Below are 17849 nucleotides of genomic sequence, written 5' to 3'. Positions count from 1 at the left end.
GTTCAACAAGACAGCCTCTTTCTCCAAGATTAACATTTCTTATGATTGTTCCTGACAGAGGATTTACTTTCAGAGGCCCTGCTAAGGATAACCAAAAAAGGGCATGTAGCAAGACAGTTTTGGCAGCTTGCATGAATTTTCGGAGCTTTTTAGGTCTTGGTTTTCTGATGAGTGGCTTCCTGAGCATGCCTAGGGAATGACAGGCATCTCTGCAGGCAGGCTGAACCCACCTTGGCTTGCGCGTACTCATTGGCTGCCTATTAGAATAAATTGAGGACAATGCATACCGCTGCCTGCCAATTGTAAACATAAGGGATATGTATTCACTTAGCATTGACTTTTGGGAGGGGCCAAGGAAAGGCTGTAGTTTTATTGAATAGGGCTGTGTGTGAGGCTGCTGGTGTGCCTTTCTCGCTGCGCTCCTGCCCAGGCAGCCGGTTATTCATTTCCTTCCTACTAGCTGAAAACTTTGCAGCCGCAGAGGTAAGGGCTTGAGATACGTGTTTGTCTGGGAGCGGTCTGATCTGCCTGCGTTTGCGTTATGGCTAAGGATTAAGCAGCATGCTAAATCCAGTGAGACTGGAAAGAGTCCGAGAGTGTCGGATGCTGTTTCCCCCCTCTCCTCTCCTCTCCTCTCCCCTTGGCCCCCCTGTGCAGATGTTCAGTGTGGACCAAGGGAGATGGGCTCCTGCGCCGGAGGCAGGGGGTGCGACACGGGGCGCAGGGCAGCACCCAGTGCCAGCCCAGGTCCTGCTCCCCAAGCGGGCTTGCCAGCAGAGCTATAACCTCTATGTCCTTTCTTTAATTCTTCTTAAAAAAAAAATAAAAAGAAATAAAAAGGATTTTGGTGTGGTGATGGCTGGTGAATTGCTTTTTATTTCGCAACCTGAGACCTGGGCTTTCAGGGCAGCGCAACCGTAAAGGCAGTGTAACTGATACAGATACAGTAAAGCTCTGGTTAATGTAACCGGGCTGATACTTGCTGCAGCAGATGTCTGTCATGGCAGCCTTTCATAGAAGTTTTGTTGACGATAGACGGCATCCGTTTTTGTTTCCAGCCTTCAACTTGCACAGCAGCGTATTGCCAGAATGTTTCAGTGAAGTTGTCTTTCCTGTTAAAAGGGGGAAAAAAAATGCACTTGGGTGGGACTGGGGCTCTAAAAGTATCAGTCTGGGTGTGCGTCAGTCAGGCTGCAGCTCCAGAAAGCAGCGAGCAGACTTTTATTTCGAGCTCCTTTGACATGCTCAGATGGTTTGAAAGCGTCGTGCAAGGCTGATTGCCAGTAGTGTGATACTCTGCATAGCCGGGAACTTCTTGGAGAAAGAGCTGGGAGCATGAAGGGAGGGATGGAGCTAGCTGTAGATTGATGTCTGTGTCAAGAGAGATGGGCAGAGACTGACCAAACTAATAAGCACTGACCCAACTGGCAGCTATGAGAGTGATTATTCTCTTATGTCCTATTTCACGTATTATTTGGAAGGACAGGCAGGATAACTCTTCTAAAATGACTTTTTTTGTGGAGTATTTATTGCCAGTGTGCAGTTTTTTTCTGACAGTTTTGCCTATCAGAGAAGGTTTCTATTGCTAAAAGGCATATAGCAGAATAAATAAAAGAACAGTTAAAATAATGCATTCCCTCCTTGGCAGCAGCTCAAAGAAAATAAGGTGACAGAGTGTTTCTTTTGTGAAAAACGTCTTTATTATAACTTGTCTGTTTTAGATACCATACTGTGAATGTCTGTGCTTGTGTGATTTGGCATCAAGGAGGTCTGAGATCCAGCATCAATTCTTTTTCTCTCTCATTAAATTTAGCAGTAGGTTGCTGTGTGAGTGTATGCATCTGTAAACAAGTTTCATACTTTTTTCTCTTGCAATTGGGAGACAGTATGGGATCCTACAACTACATACACCAAAACCAATCAAATGCACTTATGTCTTGACATAAATTACAATGGCATGATCCTTCAAGGAAGTAAATGGTCCATTTGCTTAATTAAGATTGCATTAAAGGCAAAGTGGGACAGGACTATTCTCAGTATATTTGAGGAAAGTACAGGTCTGCCTTTCCTTATGAGGCAGGTATCTTAGTCAATCAAACCTGCGCATGGTAATGTAATGTCTAATGTTCTGGCCATCCTGACGGTGGGGAAGAAACACTGGACAGGTTGCTTGTGAACAGGAGACAGAGCTGACACCATTTGTTTCCTGAAAACTCCCCTTTGTTGCAGCCTGCAGTGACAAGGCATCAGTTCCACAGCCTTCATTCATGGGATTAGTCTTGGTGAAATCAATCCCGTCATTAACAAATGACGGATCTGATGTAAGGAGCCAGAATACACTTCAGCGTGGTCTGAATACACTTTGACAACGAGCAATGTGAACACATATTAGGAGAATAAGAGAGTTTCTGCAACTGCAATGTCATACGCCCACAGAAGTATTCTGACACAGAGCAGCCTAAGGAAGAGATAACTTCCCTTGTAATTTTATTTCTTGCCCAGCCGTGATGCAAAGTGCAATAGTGGTACTGAAAGCTAATTGATTTGAAAGGGAAAAGGGGTGTGGGGGGGTCTAAGTCCCTTTGGCTGGCACTAGAGGGAAAATTAAAGTGCATGAAGACAAGAGGGTTTCTAATTCCTCCAAGTCTCGTTTGCAGGGCCACGGCATGCGCGGCATGGAGGAATGCTGGCCAGCAGCCGTTCAGACCTGTACGGGATTAGGGACAGCACTACTAATTGCTTGAGATGCCCCAGTTAGTACTGAGGACCCAAAGGAGGGCAAAGCGGCAGTAGTGGTGTACAGAGGGAGCCCTGGTGCCTCCAGGACCCCACTGCAGGTGGGGAGAATAGAAAGACGGGGCAAGGCTCTTTTTGTTGGCTGCCCCCTGGGATGGTAGCTTTTATTGTATGAAGAGATGGACGGCGGGGAGACTCTGCCAAGAGCCTGGCTAGAAGCCCTCCAAGTTTCCCGTCCCTGTGTACAGCTGGGCTGGCTCTGCCTCCTGGGGTTGTCTTTGCACAGCCTGGTGCAGCAGCACAGTGGCAGGGTTGGAGGGCACCAGGCTTAGCCAGCCAAGCAAGCAGGGCTGGGCACTGTTTCTGCATGTTTGCCGGTGCTGGGAGTTGAAGGCTGCTGGGCAAACACCAGAACTTACCCTGACTGCTGCATGTTAGAGCATCTCCAGATGGTTGTGGCTGTGGTGCTGCTGGCTTTGAGTGGCTTGTATGGCTGGGAGGAAGTAGTGCAACTCCTCCTCTTCTGTGAACACTGGTACTGGTTCACCTTTTCTTACCTGAGTGGTGTGAGTCTGTGCTCTGTCACATGTAAAACCTCCCTGCTCTCATGGAGCCTTAAAATGTCCCTTGTCCTGGAGGGCTTTTGCTTCCCAAGAGGATCTATGCCACTGCAGAAAACTGAAAGCCTGCAGGACTTCCCTCCTAGAGGACAAATAGGATTTGAAAGTCCTGGGTCTGTTTAAAGTACACTGCTTTATTAGTAGTTGTTTCCATAAAACATATTCTGTTGGTTGCCCGAGTTGTAATTTGTATTAAAGATCAGTGGAGTTGTGTTAACTCCTATCTGCCAGGAGTCCAACCTGGTACATTTGATTACTGCATACGAACAAAGAGGGGCAGGAAACCATATATGCATAAGAAAGAGAAGGCCAAGCTCCATTAGCTCTCCATCTGCAGTGCTTGTATGGACTCTCTCCGGTGTCAGAGAAAGCACCAAAAAAGGTAACAGGACAGAATGTGCAATCCTGTGAACCTTTCATTGCCTTTGAAGAGAGCTTTATGTATGGGGAGTTTGCAGGATTGGGCTCCAGGTGTATAAAGCCTGAGGCAGACAGGCCTGTGACTGCAAAGAGTGAGAGTCTATCTTCAAAGCAGGTTTTCATTTTTCAAAAATTGTCTCTTCTTAGTAACTACCCCCTGGCAGCTTGTAACAAGAAAGCTGCTTCCTTACTAGAGCTCCCACCTTCAGTAATGTTCATGTGCAAAGACAGGTTTGCTGGTTTAGTTCATACCTCCTGGGTGGTTTAAAGCTTTTCCTTTTCCCCACAATCTGGTGAGAATGGATTTTAGGCATAACTGTACTGGAAACAAGTCACCTATCTATATGCTGTCACTTACTCTTTGGGTGCTGGTGCTTTGCAAGACGCTGTAGCTGTTGCATGCTTCCAAATGGTTTGTAAGGGATTTAGCTGAAGCTGAAATTTGACTCAAAGGCATTTGAAGATCAGATTAGCTTTGACCTTTCTGGATGAAACACTGAGGTCGTATGAATGTTGAACTATATAACAATTTCTTTTTGCCTTTCCTAAAGCTTTGCTATAGTTCAACTAGCCAAAGCTCACTGGGGACACTCAGTATATTACAATTCGAGATCCCCCTTGAGTTTGCTCCTACTTTTCTTGAAATGGGATTTGATTAACCAAAAAGGTTAGGGCACGTAACACTGTCAATTAGCTGCTAGCTGTGGTATGTTAGCTGTGTGGTTTGCATCCTGAGTAAGGAAGTGCTTCTTTTCATGTGCTTTTTCTTTGGAACTGTGTTTAGTGCTGATAAATTGTGTGGGACTGGCAGCACGGCTGCCGAACAGATATCAGAACTAGCAGCTCAGGCCCTACCACATCCCTCTCCCAGCACATCACTCGTTGGCTCTGAGAAATGCAGCCTTCTGGATTTTTTCACTTGCAAACCTCCTGACTTCTGCTTTTGTCTCGCAGCAATGGCTGTGTATGCAGCCGCAGTAGTGCAAGCCCCTGCCTCTTGCTGAGCTCCCCGGAGGTGAGGTGGGTAGGCTCTGAGCCGGGTATCCACCTCCTCTGCTTCTGGCCAGGCATCACCACCGCCAACAGCTGGCATCTTTCCCCCCTCCCTGCCCCCTGAATCTGCTTTTTCCGTTCTGCCCATGAACCATAGGGAAACCTCCTGTTCAGAAAATCCTGCCTATAGTTTTCATGGGAGTTTGCATTGAAGCCAGGAACTTCTGCTCCTGTGAACTGCTCTGCTGATTTGTAGTGAGGGCAGCAGCAAATAATTGAGGAAGTAGAGGGAGGAGAGAAAGGAAAAAGAAGGCCCTATCTTAAACCGCTGCAGTCATTTCTTCTTTGAATCTTTTTTCCTGTGGTCATAAATACCCGGTGATTCACTTAACGTCTGCGTGTCTGTTTCTGTATCTTTAAGTAAAGGATAATTTGTGTCATTTTGTATTTAGCCCATGGGGCTACTGAGGCTTAATTCGTTAAAGCATTTGTAGTCCTGAAACATCAAGTTTAAGCACTGGCTTAATTCTTATTTTTGATTGATCTCCCAGCAAGAATATATCAGGTTTTTTTGCTTGTTTACAAATTTATATGTTCCACTAGAATTTAACTGTTTTTCTAGGTTACAGGCATAGGAACCCCGAAGCCCAGTGAATAAATTGCAAAATGGAACAGACTCAGTATTGACAATGAGCGGAAATGTTTGACTGGAATTTCTTGGGTGACTGCAGATTTAACTGCACTGATTTAAAAATGCACTGGTATACGCAGGTAGGGTTTGCACTTGCTTCATCTGAGACGATCTTCTGTAAAGATGTCAGGTATATACCAAAATGAGGGCTCTCTGAGGAAGATGATAGCTTTTACTTGAAGTTATGAAGTAGTGTCATAAGTCTGGAAGAGAAATGACTTTGACAAGCTGTTGAACCTTATCTGCTTGTCCGGTTTTGTGTTGACACAAGAACATTTGAAATTGGAACTCCTGAGGCCAGGACAGGCTGCAGCAGGGAAAATAGGAAAGATTTCAGGCAATGGAAACGTCATTACATGTTTCCCCACCCTCTTGTGTACAGAATACAAATAATGTGCATTTCCCTTGAGACTTGCTGTGGAGGGTGTGAAGCAAAGTGGAACCCACCCGTTTGCACATTTTCTGGATTATGTCCTTAAATGGAAAAAAAAAATCTTTGGAATTTAGCTCATAGAAGGTTTATAAWTAGATTTGTGGAGATAAAGTTTTGTTGTAAATGCTCTGTTCTTGCATCTATTTTGGAGAGTAACCCTGTAGGCCCACAAATAGGAAGAAGCAGGGGGGTATTGCGAAATGCAGCAAAACAGTTTCATTACAGATAGACATGCATGTACACGCATGTGTGTGCACGCTTGCACACCCCTCCATCTGCACTGACCCTCCCATACGTGGAGATCTAAAGGACATGGAAATCACTGAGTGCACTTTTAAAAATTAAATAACTTGGGGTTAGGGAGGATTAGCGTTCATGATTCATCAGATTGGTAAGGGAGTCTGGACCTATGACAGCACTTTAAATGTTCTGAGATTTGTTGGAAGCTTTTGGTATATCCTTCTCCGAAGCAGCTGGTCCTGGCTCCGGGGAAGCTGCTGGGCTGGATGAGCCCTTGCTTTGTGTTTGAACGGCAGTGCCTATGCTCCCTTACAAGTCAAGGTTCAGCTCTGCAGCCTCGTACAAGGCGGATTGCAATCAGCTTCAAAGGGGATTTTGCCCATGTGAAGGAGTGTGTGATCAGGCCCTTGTTTGTTTCTTATTTGCAAGGCTTTGATGTTCCCCTTGTCTTTCTGGGACTGCCACGGGGCATGTTACTACCCTTTTCCCACTTCATTCTTTTCTTTGACAGCGAGCTCTCTAATGGTCCTCCTCCCTTCCCAGATTTTTTTTTTCTTTTTGAAAGTCACTGTGTTCACTTTGGTAAAATCTCTCTTTCACCCCAGAAGCAAAGGCAGGACCTCTGTTAATTCCTCACCATTTCAGAGGACACAGCAGTGCTTGTTTGATAACCCAGATCATCACCTTCTAATACAAGCAGTCGTACCATGCACAATTTCTTTACGATCTTCTGGGATCAGCTACAGATCTCTTCCTGCATCTTCAGTTCACCCTAAAATAATGAACCAATGATAACCTGCTTTCTCTCAGCAATTTCAAAAACCATTGAGCTAGGAGAAAGTTGTGGCCTCTTCCCATCCTAGTTAAAGCTTGTAGGTATGGAAAAAAATTTCCTAGGACTTGGCTGCAACACGTGGAAGTGGGAGTGAGCTGGCTGAGACCAGAGGACGCCTTTGGTCAGCTCTCGGAGACCTGAATAGCTCAACAGAGCTCAGCCCCTCCGTCACCAGGCCAAGGTGGGCGTCCTTTGGGGCACTGCACCCCCAGGTGCTGAGGATGGCAAGGAGAGAGCTGGCTGCAGCATCGGTCTGCGGGAGCAGCTCAGCCCCATCCAGAGAGCCCCACCCCTGCTAGCAAAATGAGGGGTTTCATTCAGATGTCTGATAAGCCCCAGCTGTTGCTTTGCCACTTCAAACAAACCTGGATTAGAAAGACTGAAGTGCAGCATTTTAATTGCTGTAAATATGAATAAGAGTGTTTAGGCAATCCAGATGATACCAAGCCAAGCATTTCTGTGGCTAACATATATTACACTAACAAAAGCAGCCCAGCTGAGAATTTCCCTCCCACTATCCCCAATAACTTAACACATCAATTGTCTGCGTTTTGCTGTCACTGTATTGGTGAAGATGGGGGAGAAGTTTTAACCTGGACACCAGCTGACCTGAATCTGATCTCGCTTTTTGCAGCTGTATAGTGATGTAAACTGTATTGTTAGTTTAAAAAAATATATATATATCGTGTCTGATCTCAGTTATCTTAGCGTAAATCTGCTTGATTTCCTTGAGCTACTCAGAATTCACAGTGGGCTGTTCGGTATCAGAAGCTGACCCTTTTTGTTTTCCTTTCTGTACATCCTCTAAAGGACGAGAGCGGCAGGAAATTGGGTCAAAATACCAATAATGAGTGTTCATTGGGAAATGATATTTCGTACAAGAGAGGGCACTGCAAAACCAGAAAGTCAGTAAAATTCCATTGCTCATTTGTTCCCTGGTGATTAAAAGGCCCTGCCATATATGGGAAAGGTCTGCGCTTCATTCACTGCAACCACAATAGTAAATGGCTTATTCACTGGACGCAGCATGCGAGCAAGGAGCGATGGTTTCTGACAATGAAAAGGAAAAGCAGCAACTTTTGGTTGCAGTTCATTTGCAGGTTTCTCCACTGTGTGATATTAAAAGCTCGGTGACTAGTTTTTTGTTCCTTTATTTAGATCCATGTAAACTGCAGTCAGTTTGTTTTGCTATTTAACCCCCTTCCCCCATAAACCCAGACACATCAGCCTATTTCCTCTCTTTCCCCCCATACAACCCAAACAAGAAAAAGACATTTCCTCTACCACTATAAATAAATGTAGCTCCTCTGTCTTCAGTGTATCTGTTGCGGATTTATATAAGCTAAAGGCTGGGATTAGCAGATGAAATCTTATTCTCACCCCTGGGTATAGAAAACACTAACTTCAACAAAAGCAATGATAAATGCTGGTTTTACAGAGGCAGTGATGGGACCACAGGAGTGAAGGAAGTGTCCTTGCTTGGGTTATGTATCAATAGGGATGAGTTTTGGGGCAGGAAAGGATCAGTGTGCATGTATTCCCCTCCCTGAGAAGCATCTGCCTCATGCTTTGGGGGGGGGGGGGGCTGCAGAACGGCTCCCCAGTGCCTGCACCTTTCAGAGATCTTCCTGCCACCACATCGGGTTCTGCAGTGAAACCCTATGCAGACACCATTAAGACGCTAAGTCATTGGACCATAGTCGTGTTTACATTCTTGCTTTTCAGTTTATTTTATTTAGAGATCAGTACTCTCTCAGCCGTCGAGGTTGTGGGGATAAAATAGTCAGACTAGTTGCATTTTTATTTCACGAAGAGAAAGACGGTTAAGTGATTCCAGCACTGGAGCTACATCGGGTTCTCTCTGAGCTGCAGACTTTCCCTGAGTTTTTATTGTTTGTGTTACATTAAGTGAGTACCTTAGAAAGAGTATTTTTCTGTCATATGGGGAGATTTAGAGTTTATAGACAGCATCCTTACCCCTCTGACATTTTGATGTGAAGCCTCAGATCTCTGTGGCCAGATGGGCTGATTGATTGGTCTGATCTCCCAAATCACAGGCATCACTGGACATTATCCGGTTACTCGTGTTTTGAGGCCATGAGTGAAACATCTTAAGCTGGCAGGGTTGAAATGGGCACCTGCCCTTCAACTGTTAAAGTTACCTGCCTGTTGCTACAGGACAAACAGCTGGATTTGAAGCCTGACCTTTGCTCATCCAAAATGTTGCTGTGCCTCTCCTGGAAGGAGCACAGCCTGTGTCAGAGGTGTGGTTCAGCCTCTCTGTTTGTACACATCTGTGCCTCTCTACAATTTCCGGAAAGGGTAACTGGCAACATGAATTTTTGTCCATGTCAAGAAAGCAGAGTTTCTTACAGGTGACCAGCCATGGGGTGGTAACAGATTTACCCCCAGCAGTCCAGGCTGGCTATTGACTGGCAGCCTGCAAGTGGTTTGGCACCTCGTTACCAGCCTTTGGACACACGGCACTGCTAGTATTTCTAGTCTTAAGGAAAATAGACCTTTGACAGCTGTTTACAATAGTTAAAGTTTCTGATACCTCTCTTCAATGAGAAGAGGGTTGTTTTGTTGTTCTTTGTTTCTTTAATATGAAACTGGCTCCCTCCACTTCATCCGAAGGCTCAGGTTCCCTTAAGTCAAGGAGAAGGAGGGTGTAAAGCAGAGCCTGCTTTGAGATGGTGTTGCTTTTCATCTCTGGACTGCAGTGCTTCTAAGAAGGCACCATTTGATCATTATTGTGAAGCTATGCTTTCTAAGACTGCTGCCTGCTGAAGCCCTACAGGAACTCTAATTCAGCCAAAAAAAGCACTGTCAGGTTGTGAAAACTGAAAACAGCCCGATAATGTGGTAGTAACACATGAATGCTTCTGTTTTCTGGCTGTTGAAAGGTTTGGGGAGCCAATTTGGAGACCAAAATAACTAGATATTTAGTCTCCTTCAAATTTCTCCATTTAGGAGCTGGATTGTGAGAAGCTTTGCATTATGTCAGCTTCTTGAATGGTTTCTGGAACCTCTGGAAAAAGCCTCTGAATAACAAGCAAATTGAGTGCAATAAGTATTAATGTATGATTGAATGAACTGTTTATTTCTTCCATATCTACCATCTTCAGTCTTCCTGAGCGCAAATGTAGGATGTGAGACTGTTTTGTTTTTCTTTCTCTTTCCTTTTTTAAGAGGCAGTGTAAATGATGCATGATTTGGAGTGACTTTTTACTCCCTTTTTCCCCTCCCCCTTAAGTGATTTGCGGCTGAGTTTGGTGTTTGTACAGTCTTGTACCGGCTACCTGTAGAGAAGCTGTACAGAAGTTTTTCTTCAACTCTGCTGCTCTGCCCTGGCCCCTGACTGGGAGTTTTCCTTCCCTTTGTTTGTTGGTGTCTTTTAGTAAAGGCTGTCAAAGTCGTCTTTTTACAAGATAAGTTTTTTGATTTGCACTGATATTTTTTAGCACAACACCCTTCCTTGTGGTGTTGCTTGTTGCCTTGAAGCTTTCAGTTCATTGTCTAGCAAAGGACTTCCATGTTCAGTAAAGATGTTTATTGCTTCACCTATCAAACCAAAAAGCTAGTGTGACACTCTTCAGCCATCTACTCTAAGCAACGTTCTAAGCATCGACTCTAAGGACTTCCAAAATGAGCAGTGTTTTTTTTTTTTTTTTTTTTTTTGTTCACTACCATCTGTAATAGATGTGAACTCATTTCTTGGAGTCTGTATGTAGCTAACTTAATATTAACAAGAAGGGAGGGAATAACTGTGTTTGCCTTCTGTATCAGAATGTTTGATAAAGATCAGTTCAAGTTAGTAAAAAATGAAAGGAATTTGCTATATGTGTAAGAAATATGTTTCTTTATAATGAACAGATTGAACTGGTGACAGACTATGAATCTGACTTATATGACAAAATACAGTTATACACTCCTGAAAGCCTGGAGACTGGTGTGATGAACTGGAAAAAACATTATAATCTGAGTACATTATTTCTCTCTCTCCTGTGAGCCTTCAAGTCAGTGGAAAGGCACTGATGGAAAGACTGTTGGCATTAGCAGGCATGGAAGTGGTTTCATCAATCTTGGTTCGGTGCTTACAGTTCGCTGAGGTTGAATTTAAATCTTTATGTTCAGGTTTTTTCCTTGATACAGAATTAAATACCAGAGGCTATAGGCATAAAAAAAAAAAAGAAAAAAAACCCAACTGGGAAAGACATATTAGGTCATCTTGTCCCTTTTCTCTCAGCAGTGCAGGACGACTCCCTAAAGTATATTCACACCTGTTTTGTCCATAAACACCTCTGTTTATTAACAAAATACAATAGCTGTAGTTTTTCAGTGAGGATTGGGATAGTTTGCTGTACTTTCTAGTTTTTAGCAGGGGGAAATAGCTATCATTCTAAAATGTATTTCTTGGCCTTTGGATATTGCTCATGTGAATTCAAGCAAAAAACCCTAATGAATGGAAACTTGTAGAAGAGTTAATGGCAGCTGGTTTTATTATGGACCATGGCTCTGACATGATCTCATGCTAGTTTAGTACAAGTGTTACCTCACTGACTTCAATGGAACTGCTTTTCATTTGTAAGGGAGTAAATGAGGCCAGAATCAGTCAGAGACCAAGTGAGACTTTCTGGGAGAGAGGTTTAGTTTGGGGAATGTACTTTACATACATATAAAATATATGGGCATACTTGCATCATCACAGTAAATGTATCAGGCCACCTGGGAGAAAGGGCAAATTCTGCTTGGAATAGCACGAGTGTAAATCCAGAATGAGACTAAGATAATTTGCCAGGGAGGGCTGAAGAAGTACCTCATTATTCAGAGTGTTATGCCTAGTCGCCTTTATACTGGAATTCTGACGTTTCCTTGATGAGATGGTTGGGAAATGTGGCAGAATACGTGTGTTCTGCAGGGAACTTTAGTTTTTTGGCTTCTTAATTTCAACTGTATCAAATTAAAAGAGAAGTTGTGCTGACTATTATCCAGCTCAGACAAAAGCACCACATGTGCAGTCATTCTGCCTTGAAACTATCAAAGCAAACAGTGAAATAGGAACCAGTTACTTTTTTTTGTCAAACCTCTCTTCAGAATTGTGCAATAGTACATCCTACTTAAAGTTCAGTCTTCAACTAGCTAAATCTTGCAAAGTTCTAGGAAGTCTGCTGTGCTCTACTGAAAGTATAGTTTTGGCCCCCAAAAGGGATAAGAAACTTTAAACTTCTTGAAGAACTTCTTGAAGTCCAGCAGATATGTTACTTTACAGCAGGATTCTTGGGTACTGTAGTAAGTGTGCAACTGTGAAATAGTCTTTGCTCTGTGTGTGAGGAAAGAGCTGAAAAAGTGACACTGATCGATTAAGAGTGAAGACAGGCCGGGGCAGAGGTTTTATCTTCTCAGTTAACTAGTCTTGTTATTTGCTTCTTGTGTTTTGGTTCATTGCTATCCAAAAAAACCCATGTCTAGGAAACATGCACATGTCTTCAGTGAGAGCTTTGAAAAGCTGTGTTTTGTTTTTCCACCAATAAATGAAGATGATGAAGCTTGATCTTCAGGTCAGAATTGAGGGGAGAAAGCAAAAAAGTATGGGAAATGTTTTAAATCATCCTATCTGCTTCTGGAAAGGGGAGCTCTTATGGAGAAAATTAAAATCAGTCCTGTCTATTATAGTGTTCTTGCTGCTCACTATCTGGGCCAAAGCTAATTGCACAGGCCATAGGAAACATGCAGCAAAAGCTAGCATCCCTGTGGTTCATGCAAGTGCTAATTATTCCCCGTGGTGATGCAGAAATGTGTCCTTACAGAACTGGACTGAAATTACCAACTTGTTTCACATAGGGTGGTATTCTGTCATCGAACAGAAATGACTTCTGCTAGCTGCAGTGCTCTGCCAGATTCACAGTGGTAGGCGTGAAGTAAAGGCCCTGTGGCTCAGAGGATTTTTACTGAGATATTTAGTCCTTTCTGGACCTTCCTTCTGAGCAAATTAAGTGCTGATGAGAGAGAAATGTCCTTGTAGCAGAGTCTCATTTGAAAACAGCACATACAAATTATTTGCCTGATTGCTTCTAGTGTGCTTCTGTCCCGACAAATGATATCCCTGCTATATCCATACTGTCTTTAACTGAACAGAGCTTGCCTAAATGCAAATTGATCTAAAAAATATTGTGCACATCAGAAGTACCTCCACTGAGACAAAATTGGCCGAGGCAGTGGGGAAAACCAGTAAAAGAGGTGAGGCAGAAACCAGGAATTCTCATTCCTAGAGCAAGACACACAGGTCTAAACTGTGTTCGCATCCCAAGACATTCTCTTAGGCCTACTATTTATTTACCATTTTTCTCATAGCTCCTAGGACTATTTACTAGGACTGCCATATTGACCACAACAGAGGAAATAAGTAAATAGCAAAGTTTTTGTCTGTGAAGAATGGTTAAAATTTAAGAGCATTTTAACACATTTACAGACACTAGGAAAGAAAAAAAAAGCTAAGTGTATTGCATACAGAGTTATCTGCTGAACATTCTTCTTCATGAAGATTTTTATTGGCAAAAGATGTAAATAGGTGTTATCTAGTGACTTGAAAGTTATGAGAGGTGATGCCTTTTATTTGATACCGAATTCCCCTTTCACTAACTTGTTAAGTCCAAGGTTAGTATGGAGTGTTATGGTATTCCATCCAAAGTAGTCTGGCCACCCTTGATCAATTTAATTTTTGATCAGTAAAATTTCATGGTAAGAGATGTTGAATCAGACTCCTACTGCTGTATACTTGCTGCTGCCAATAATACTAAGATGGTCTACATCTGTGGAATTGTGTTATATCTGCCTTACTGGATTGTTTTTTAAGGAATCAACTGGGATTCCACCTCAAAGCCTGTCTGAGGCACAGATGGACAAGAAGCTATATGGAAATAGTTGTGTTCCTCATACAACTTTGGTGCCGCTTGCTCTACCAGGAGCATAAACATACCTCTCTGAAATATCAGAAAGAAAAGCTTTATGCACCAGATGTGACTTTGCATTTATACAGGTGCAACTGGTTTCAACTGAAGGGCCATTTTGAAGAGAGATGGAATGTCTCATTTATATCATTGATATAAATTACATTTTGGCATTTACATGAGTGGTAGAAAACAAACACACTCCACTTGTGTTGGTGCTCTTGTTGTGTGCATGAAAGGAGACCTGTCCTCCTTACCCTTATGCATTTTCTGTAAGGATATAATGCCCCTATTCAGTATTCATAAAGAATGTAGTAGCTACCCAGCTTGGCTGCTTGATGAAGAGAGGCAGTTGCAGAATTCCACCCACCTGAAATCACTGATTTTTGCAAATGGAAATTGTTTATACATTTTTCTTCATTAAAAAGAAATGTAAATAGTGGTTTACAACATTTAGATGGATAGCATCAGCCGAATGTTGTTCCTGTTCACTGCATGCTCTTTTAGTATGAACTTACAATATGCATCATACAAAAATCTGACTGGGATGTCGAATGTTAAGTGCAAGTTCCCAATATAAATATGAAATTTTGCCAAGCCGAATTAAGCTCCTTAGGTGGTGTCAGGAGGGTTTTTGTTGGTTTGTTTATTTTTTTGCAAGGGGAGGGATGGAGGAAACTCTAACCCGAAATAAGATACAATTCTCTAACTCTGCAGGATTAGGCCTTGAATTACACTGTTGTATTAAGCATCTAAAGACTGAATTCAAATCACTATCTAACGTTCACCTTTTCAATTCAGTGATGTCTAGAAATTCTTTTGGGAACCAGCCACACTCTTAGCAAATTGCTTCCTAACAAGGCAAGGGTATCAAGTCAAAACTTGGGGTTTGCCAGCAGTACTGAGTGTGCATCATGTCTCAGACATGCTGGCTTGTCTAAACTGAGTCACAACATTAAAACTGCTTTTTTTAAAAATTGCTTGTTCTCTTACATGATTGCTCTATTTTGTATGCGTTTTGCTTCACTTGAGCTTTATTGATAAGGCATTACTTCTGGTTTAATAATATCACAGCACATAAAGCTTCTGGACAATTTCTTTAAGTAGCTATGGGACAATTACTCTGTAGTCTTTTACAGCTTTTTGCAAGCAAGTGAAAAATGCCTGGCCTAGCAATTAGAGACCAGGTTTACGTCAGTTGAAAAGCTTATTCCATTTCTAACCAATTGTGATACTACAGAATATATCTCTGGAAGTGACACAAAAAGAACAATTGTTCCCATCTCCCTCAAGAGATTAAAACAAGCTCATAGGTGCAGTAGAGTACCAAAGTAAAAGTTTAATAGAGAAAAATGCCCATTCTGAAAATCCTGTGCACAATATTCAGAGACAACGCATGAAATACCTTATTAGAAGTGTTGTACATCAGAAGTGGTATGTACTCTCTGTGCTTATTTATACTTTGAAGCGTGACATTTCCAACAGCTTTTGTAAGCAATCATTCTGATATTAGAGCATCCCATGACACATGCACAATAAAATCTGAATTGCTCCAATACCACACTTTTAGGATCTCCTAAGTTTGGGTTGTTACTTGCTCTCCTAAAAGAACAGTTGGTTGCTGACTGTTGTGGGGATTTCATCAGTGTCTATTCAATTCTGTTTCCCTATATTAATATCTGATACAGGCCCCCCAAAGACACATATGCCTGGCTTTGCTTTTTACTCATCTGAGTGTGGTCAGTTGCTTACAATGCCAAGTTCATAGTTGTGCTCCACATTGGCGATTGAGGGGAAGAAGGTCTGAAATTTGATTTTGAGTGCTGCTTTGCCCTGAGGCTGTTTAGTCATGCTGTGTTGCTAGAAGTACCGGACTTTGTTAGGAACCTCAGGTGTTGACTCAGAATATTGTCATTCTTGTGCATAAAATTATGTAGATTGAAAACACTTATTTAGAGGAGCACAAAGATATATACATTAAGCTAATTGCTGTCTGATTATTGTAGCCTTGTTAATGTAATGAGAACAGAGAGAAAGGAAAATGAGGTACTTTGAGCTACAAGGTAAGAAATATGGATCCTGTAGTGTATGCTAAGTACAGTATTACATTTGTTAAATGTGTGTATGGTTAGTGGCTTTAAGCACTGGATGCTGTCTTTGATTATAACAGTGCTGAACTTTATCTGCAAAATTGAAACCTCTGATTCTGTAGTACATCAGTAAGTGAAACCTAAGCACACACAATCTGTAAAAATAAATGCAATTACTTTAGCAAATGTATTACAGCTGGCAAGGTTTAATGTTGAGATACCTGTTTCTTATAGCTTGACTAGTGTCAGAAGACAGAGGTGATGGCTTGAGCTGGGCAATGCAGACAGAATGGAGCAGAAAAATTATTGCCCCACATTCTTCTGACTGTACCTTAAAGTGAATTGAACTGAGTTATAGTTCTGGCCTTTGACACTTCTTCCCACTGTTTTCTTCTGTTTAAAGCATCTTGGTAAGGGAAGCTTTTTAATTTCAAAAAGCTCTGGTAAAATTGTAGTTAAATGGACTGCTTCAAAGTGAACACTTGATCTCTTCTAAGGCGTAAGGAACAGCAGATGGGACTCTGTACTCCATTTTTGGTGCTGCTTTGGTTTTTCCTTGGTGACCTCAGCAGATTTTTCAGCCTTGTTTTACTTATCTTTATGAAAATCCAAAGGGTCTGTTTTAGTAGCACTGGGGTAAAGAATGGATAGCAGCAAAAGCACCTCAGTGTGGATCAGAGTTTGATGGGGTGATAGTGGTGAGCTCTTGAAAGGGTGTGGAAGATATCCTGGTGGTAGGGGCACTGACACAAATCCCAGCATAGATGGGCGTAGCACTCTTCATTATTCTCCCGATTCTCCCAAACAGACTTTGGGGGCATTTCCTATTGCAGGTAGGACCTTACTCCTCTGCTACAATAATGTGCAAGGGTGTGCTTATTCCCCAGTCTTTTGGAAATTTCTATTAGAGATCCTATTTCTTACAGGAGTGTTCTGTTTTGAGACTTAATTAGTGTTTACAGAGTGCTTAGGGATTCTTTAATGAAAGGTGCTCTGGAAGTGTTAAGTGCATTGTCATATTGTTGACTAAAGTGATGCCCACAAGAATTAGTGACTAGATAAGGCTATAATCAACTGCTAAGCTTTTTCTGCTCTTTGATCTTGCAGGTTTCTAATTCCTTCTTTTCAACGTAGTTTTACATCCCCCCCCCCACCCCCCGCCTTGCAAAGAATGTGCGTTCCTAAAGTGATGTGGGCCAGCCCATTTGGGGTGACTAATCCAAACAATTGGGATAAATTATTAGGTTTAAAATTTCAGTCTCGACTTAGTGCACCAAGTTTTTTAGAATTTCAGTCTGGGTGGTATAACAATATTTAGAAATGCTATGTTGAGTAGCTAGTGTAGGTTACGGGACAAGACTACTAATAAATAACTAGTAGTTAGCCCATCAGTTAAAGTACTTCTCTCCCTTTTAGGAAAAAAAATATCAGATTTAAAGCAGTCAAGGGTCTCTGTATTACAGCCAGCCCAGCAGAGGGGTGACAGCTACAGGAAGAGAAGGCTCAAAGAGGCTTCCTGTGCATTTCAGACACTGCAAGGAGCAGCTGTAATCATAGCGTTTGCACTCCTGCAGACAGATGTGTAATCATCCCTCAGCATTGCACAGTGGAGGAGAAGCATCATTCCCAGTGTGTGGTCCATACTGAGGCATGGGTGCAAGGAGTTGCAGCCAGCACATCTCATACCCCTGCAGTAATTCTGTTCCCCAAGGAGGCTTTTATGGCAGTAACAACAATCCTTAGGGATGCCCTGGCCTGTGCTGGGGTCACCTGGGCTGCTCTGTCTCTGATTTAGGGGTGCATAAGTTGCTGCCTGTCTGTCTTGGCTCCAGTTTTGTCTC

At 42.5% G+C, this 17849-nt stretch overlaps 1 protein-coding gene across 6 annotated transcripts in view; it reads left to right on the top strand.

Annotated features, from left to right (window-relative positions):
• The first annotated feature begins 312 nt into the window (after positions 1-312).
• Positions 313-17849, top strand: part of CALD1 (caldesmon 1) — a 197610-nt gene continuing 180073 nt past the window's right edge. For all 6 annotated transcript variants that reach the window (XM_026070399.1, XM_026070401.1, XM_026070398.1 and 3 more), the window contains exon 1: positions 313-483. The gene's annotated coding sequence lies outside the window, so the exon portion shown is untranslated. The remainder of the gene's footprint in view (positions 484-17849) is intronic.

Source organism: Apteryx rowi, unplaced genomic scaffold, assembly GCF_003343035.1.
Source record: "Apteryx rowi isolate R43461 unplaced genomic scaffold, aptRow1 scaffold_31, whole genome shotgun sequence".
Taxonomy (NCBI): domain Eukaryota; kingdom Metazoa; phylum Chordata; class Aves; order Apterygiformes; family Apterygidae; genus Apteryx; species Apteryx rowi.
The sequence above is the reverse complement of the archived record's forward strand: the minus strand, read 5'-3'. Positions and strand labels throughout refer to the sequence as shown.